The sequence below is a fragment of the Nanorana parkeri genome, unplaced genomic scaffold (genome assembly GCF_000935625.1).
Source record: "Nanorana parkeri isolate BGI_ZX_2015 unplaced genomic scaffold, ASM93562v1 scaffold4738, whole genome shotgun sequence".
Lineage (NCBI taxonomy): Eukaryota > Metazoa > Chordata > Amphibia > Anura > Dicroglossidae > Nanorana > Nanorana parkeri.
This window is the reverse complement of record NW_017311000.1, coordinates 4307-10515: the sequence shown is the minus strand read 5'-3', so window position 1 is coordinate 10515 and position 6209 is coordinate 4307. Positions and strand designations below refer to the sequence as shown.

Genomic DNA, 6209 nt, shown 5'->3' with positions numbered 1-6209 from the left:
GGTCAGTGTTCAGGGTCAGTGTTCAGGGTCAGTGTCAGGGTCAGTGTTCAGGGTCAGTGTCAGGGTTAGGGTTAGGGTCAGTGTCAGGGTTAGGGTCAGGGTCAGTGTTCAGTGTCAGGGTTAGGGTCAGGGTTAGGGTCAGGGTTAAGGTCAGGGTCAGGGTTAGGGTCAGTGTTCAGGGTCAGTGTTCAGGGTCAATGTCAGGGTCAGGGTTAGGGTCGGGGTCAGGGTCAGGGTTAGGGTCAGTGTTCAGGGTCGGGGTCGGCTCCCGTGTGTAACCCGAGCCGTACAGAGTGTGTAACCCGAGCAGTACAGAGTGTGTAACCCGAGCAGTACAGAGTGTGTAACCCGAACAGTACAGAGTGTGTAACCCGAGCAGTACAGAGTGTGTAACCCGAGCAGTACAGAGTGTGTAACCCGAGCAGTACAGAGTGTGTAACCCGAGCAGTACAGAGTGTGTAACCCGAGCAGTACAGAGTGTGTAACCCGAGCAGTACAGAGTGTGTAACCCGAGCAGTACAGAGTGTGTAACCCGAGCAGTACAGAGTGTGTAACCCGAGCAGTACAGAGTGTGTAACCCGAGCAGTACAGAGTGTGTAACCCGAGCAGTACAGAGTGTGTAACCCGAGCAGTACAGAGTGTGTAACCCGAGCAGTACAGAGTGTGTAACCCGAGCAGTACAGAGTGTGTAACCCGAGCAGTACAGAGTGTGTAACCCGAGCAGTACAGAGTGTGTAACCCGAGCAGTACAGAGTGTGTAACCCGAGCAGTACAGAGTGTGTAACCCGAGCAGTACAGAGTGTGTAACCCGAGCAGTACAGAGTGTGTAACCCGAGCAGTACAGAGTGTGTAACCCGAGCAGTACAGAGTGTGTAACCCGAGCAGTACAGAGTGTGTAACCCGAGCAGTACAGAGTGTGTAACCCGAGCAGTACAGAGTGTGTAACCCGAGCAGTACAGAGTGTGTAACCCGAGCAGTACAGAGTGTGTAACCCGAGCAGTACAGAGTGTGTAACCCGAGCAGTACAGAGTGTGTAACCCGAGCAGTACAGAGTGTGTAACCCGAGCAGTACAGAGTGTGTAACCCGAGCAGTACAGAGTGTGTAACCCGAGCAGTACAGAGTGTGTAACCCGAGCAGTACAGAGTGTGTAACCCGAGCAGTACAGAGTGTGTAACCCGAGCAGTACAGAGTGTGTAACCCGAGCAGTACAGAGTGTGTAACCCGAGCAGTACAGAGTGTGTAACCCGAGCAGTACAGAGTGTGTAACCCGAGCAGTACAGAGTGTGTAACCCGAGCAGTACAGAGTGTGTAACCCGAGCAGTACAGAGTGTGTAACCCGAGCAGTACAGAGTGTGTAACCCGAGCAGTACAGAGTGTGTAACCCGAGCAGTACAGAGTGTGTAACCCGAGCCGTACAGAGTGTGTAACCCGAGCAGTACAGAGTGTGTAACCCGAGCAGTACAGAGTGTGTAACCCGAGCAGTACAGAGTGTGTAACCCGAGCAGTACAGAGTGTGTAACCCGAGCAGTACAGAGTGTGTAACCCGAGCAGTACAGAGTGTGTAACCCGAGCAGTACAGAGTGTGTAACCCGAGCAGTACAGAGTGTGTAACCCGAGCAGTACAGAGTGTGTAACCCGAGCAGTACAGAGTGTGTAACCCGAGCAGTACAGAGTGTGTAACCCGAGCAGTACAGAGTGTGTAACCCGAGCAGTACAGAGTGTGTACCCCGAGCAGTACAGAGTGTGTAACCCGAGCAGTACAGAGTGTGTAACCCGAGCAGTACAGAGTGTGTAACCCGAGCCGTATAGAATGTGTAACCCGAACAGTACAGAGTGTGTAACCCGAACAGTACAGAGTGTGTAACCCGAGCAGCACAGAATGTGTAACCCGAGCAGCACAGAGTGTGTAACCCGAGCAGTACAGAGTGTGTAACCCGAGCAGTACAGAGTGTGTAACCCGAGCAGTACAGAGTGTGTAACCCGAGCAGCACTCACACACCTCACCTTCTGTCTGTCACGTCTTTATCACTTGGAGGAAACTGGGACATGATCTCATCTGGGAAACCAGGACACAGAATTGTCAGAAAGATAAAGAACATGAAACGGACACGAAAGGAGGAGGGAAGCTCAGCACATAACAGAGACATGATGAGTGATAGAAGATGATGGATACTTGATGAATGATAAAGGACAGAGGGTGATACAGGGGAGAGGGTGATAAAGGACAGAGGGTGATAAAGGACAGAGGGTGATGCCAGTGCTGAGGGTGCTCAGTGGGAACATGCATGGCATAGTATAGGAGAGAAGCATTCATACCGGTGATATTGAACTGAGTAGCATTGAGCTCATTCAGCAAGCGGTCCAGCTCACACAATCCTCCACCAACTGCCGGGGAGACCGATGGTGCGCCATACTTCTTCACCGTGCTACAGACAGGAAACACATCAAATACTGGAGAAGCAGATATTCCGCAGGAGGACACCACGGGGGAGGACACCACGGGGGGAGGACACCACGGGGAGGACACCACGGGGAGGACACCACGGGGAGGACACCACGGGGAGGACACCACGGGGGAGGACACCACGGGGGAGGACACCACGGGGAGGACACCACGGGGAAGGACACCACGGGGGAGGACACCACAGGGAGGACACCACGGGGAAGGACACCACAGGGAGGACACCACAGGGAGGACACCACAGGGAGGACACCACGGGGGAGGACACATTTTGGCTTTCGTACCTGTACAGGTGAGATTTGTCATTTGCGGACGTGTCGGCGTGGGGATATTGGAGTGCGGTCTGTAAGAAGAGGAAGACGGTCAGTATCTCAGACCATCATCAGGCCACTTCTTCAGCCGAGGCGCTGACTACCTTTGGGTCGTATGGTGGTGGAGGAGGGCGCTGCTGCTCACAGCCCTCCACTCGTTCCTGAGCATCGGTCAGTAACACTGGACAGCGAGTGGGAGACGTCACCTGAAGGTCGGCGAGTAATGCATCTGAAAGACGGATGAGAATGACCACAATGATAAGTCAGAGATAAGACTGCGCTGTGCAGAGGCGCTCGTAACATAATCAGATTGGTTGCTGCTTCCCCTAACTACACCGGCCCATATGCAGTATGTTACCTAAATCCTCCATCAGGGGGCGCTCTGTAGAATGATCACCAGGGGGGGCGCTCTGTAGAATGATCACCAGGAGGGGCGCTCTGTAGTATGATCACCAGGAGGGGCGCTCTGTAGTATGATCACCAGGAGGGGCGCTCTGTAGTATGATCACCAGGAGGGGCGCTCTGTTGAATGGAGGAATAGAGACCACGCGGATGGGGCAGCACTGCAAAGAGAAGAGGACACCATTGTCAGGGGGAGGAATTGGGAAGTTAAAGTTAAGAGACAAATCAGAATGAGAAATATGAGTGTTGTCATATAAAGACAGAGGAGGGTGAGAAAAGTGTAGTCATATGGAGGTGGGGAGTTGTAGTGCAGAAGATGAAAATGTAGTACAGAGGATGAGAGTAAAGTAAAGATGATGGGAGTGTAGTAGAGATGATGGGAGTGTAGTACAGAAGATGAGAGTATAGTAGAGATGATGGGAGTGTAGTACAGAGGATGAGAGTATAGTAGAGATGATGGGAGTGTAGTAGAGATGATGAGAATGTAGAACAGAAGATGAGAGTATAGTAGAGATGATGAGAGTGTAGTAGAGATGATGGGAGTGTAGTACAGAAGATGAGAGTGTAGTAGAGATGATGGGAGTGTAGTACAGAAGATGAGAGTGTAGTACAGATGATGAGAGTGTAGTACAGAAGATGAGAGTGTAGTAGAGATGATGAGAGTGTAGTAGAGATGATGAGAGTGTAGTAGAGATGATGGGAGTGTAGTACAGAAGATGAGAGTGTAGTAGAGATGATGGGAGTGTAGTACAGAAGATGAGAGTGTAGTAGAGATGATGGGAGTGTAGTACAGAAGATGAGAGTGTAGTAGAGATGATGGGAGTGTAGTACAGAAGATGAGAGTGTAGTAGAGATGATGAGAGTGTAGTACAGAAGATGAGAGTGTAGTAGAGATGATGGGAGTGTAGTACAGAAGATGAGAGTGTAGTAGAGATGATGGGAGTGTAGTACAGAAGATGAGAGTGTAGTAGAGATGATGGGAGTGTAGTACAGAAGATGAGAGTGTAGTAAAGATGATGAGAATGTAGTACAGAAGATTAGAGTGTAGTAGAGATGATGGGAATGTAGTACAGAAGATGAGAGTGTAGTAGAGATGACGAGAATGTAGTATAGAGGATGAGAGTGTAGTAGACATGATGGGAGTGTAGTACAGAGGTTGAGAGTATAGTAGAGATGATCAGAATGTAGTACAGAAGATGAGAGTATAGTAGAGATGATCAGAATGTAGTACAGAAGATGAGAGTATAGTAGAGATGATCAGAATGTAGTACAGAAGATGAGAGTATAGTAGAGATGATGGGAGTGTAGTACAGAAGATAAGAGTGTAGTAGAGATTATGAGAAAGTAGTACAGAAGATGAGAGTGTAGTAGAGATGATGAGAAAGTAGTACAGAAGATGAGAGTGTAGTAGAGATGATGGGAGTGTAGTACAGAAGATGAGAGTGTAGTAGAGATGATGAGAAAGTAGTACAGAAGATGAGAGTGTAGTAGAGATGATGAGAAAGTAGTACAGAAGATGAGAGTGTAGTAGAGATGATGAGAATGTAGTACAGAAGATGAGAGCGTAGTAGAGATGATGAGAATGTAGTACAGAGGATGAGAGTATAGTAGAGATGATGGGAGTGTAGTACAGAAGATGAGAGTGTAGTAGAGATGATGAGAATGCAGTACAGAAGATGGGAGTGTAGTACAGAAGATGGGAGTGTAGTAGAGATGATGGGAGTGTAGTACAGAAGATGAGAGTGTAGTAGATATGATAAGAATGTAGTATAGAGGATGAGAGTATAGTAGAGATGATGAGAAAGTAGTACAGAAGATGATATTGTAGTAGAGATGATGAGAATGTAGTACAGAAGATGAGAGCGTAGTAGAGATGATGAGAATGTAGTACAGAAGATGAGAGCGTAGTAGAGATGATGAGAATGTAGTACAGAAGATGAGAGCGTAGTAGAGATGATGAGAATGTAGTACAGAAGATGAGAGCGTAGTAGAGATGATGAGAATGTAGTACAGAAGATGAGAGCGTAGTAGAGATGATGAGAATGTAGTACAGAAGATGAGAGCGTAGTAGAGATGATGAGAATGTAGTACAGAAGATGAGAGCGTAGTAGAGATGATGAGAATGTAGTACAGAAGATGAGAGCGTAGTAGAGATGATGAGAATGTAGTACAGAAGATGAGAGCGTAGTAGAGATGATGAGAATGTAGTACAGAAGATGAGAGCGTAGTAGAGATGATGAGAATGTAGTACAGAAGATGAGAGCGTAGTAGAGATGATGAGAATGTAGTACAGAAGATGAGAGCGTAGTAGAGATGATGAGAATGTAGTACAGAAGATGAGAGCGTAGTAGAGATGATGAGAATGTAGTACAGAAGATGAGAGCGTAGTAGAGATGATGAGAATGTAGTACAGAAGATGAGAGCGTAGTAGAGATGATGAGAATGTAGTACAGAAGATGAGAGCGTAGTAGAGATGATGAGAATGTAGTACAGAGGATGGAAGCTGAAGGAAGGAGGACATACGGGCGGAGTGCAGCGGTCGGAGTGAGAGTATAGTAGAGATGGTGGGAGTGTAGTACAGAAGATGAGAGTGTAGTACAGAAGAAGAGAGTGTAGTAGAGATGATGAGATTGTAGTAGAGATGATGAGAATGTAGTACAGAGGATGGAAGCTGAAGGAAGGAGGACATACGGGCGGAGTGCAGCGGTCGGAGTGAGAGTATAGTACAGAAGATGAGATTGTAGTAGAGATGATGGGAGTGTAGTACAGAAGATGAGAGTGTAGTAGAGATGATGGGAGTGTAGTACAGAAGATGGGAGTGTAGTACAGAAGATGAGAGTGTAGTAGAGATGATGGGAGTGTAGTACAGAAGATGAGAGTGTAGTACATAAGATTAGAGTGTAGTAGATATGATGAGAATGTAGTAGAGAGGATGAGAGTATAGTAGAGATGATGAGAAAGTAGTACAGAAGATGATATTGTAGTAGAGATGATGAGAATGTAGTACAGAGGATGAGAGTATAGTAGAGATGAT

At 47.6% G+C, this 6209-nt stretch overlaps 1 long non-coding RNA gene across 1 annotated transcript; it reads right to left on the bottom strand.

Annotated features, from left to right (window-relative positions):
- Positions 1 to 2007: 2007 nt before the first annotated feature.
- LOC108804009 lies at positions 2008 to 2776 on the bottom strand. Its single transcript, XR_001942320.1, has 3 exons — positions 2747 to 2776; positions 2318 to 2427; positions 2008 to 2057 (listed from the first exon to the last, which is right to left on the bottom strand). It is a non-coding gene; the product is annotated as an uncharacterized LOC108804009 (long non-coding RNA).
- Between the last annotated feature and the right edge of the window lie 3433 nt (positions 2777 to 6209).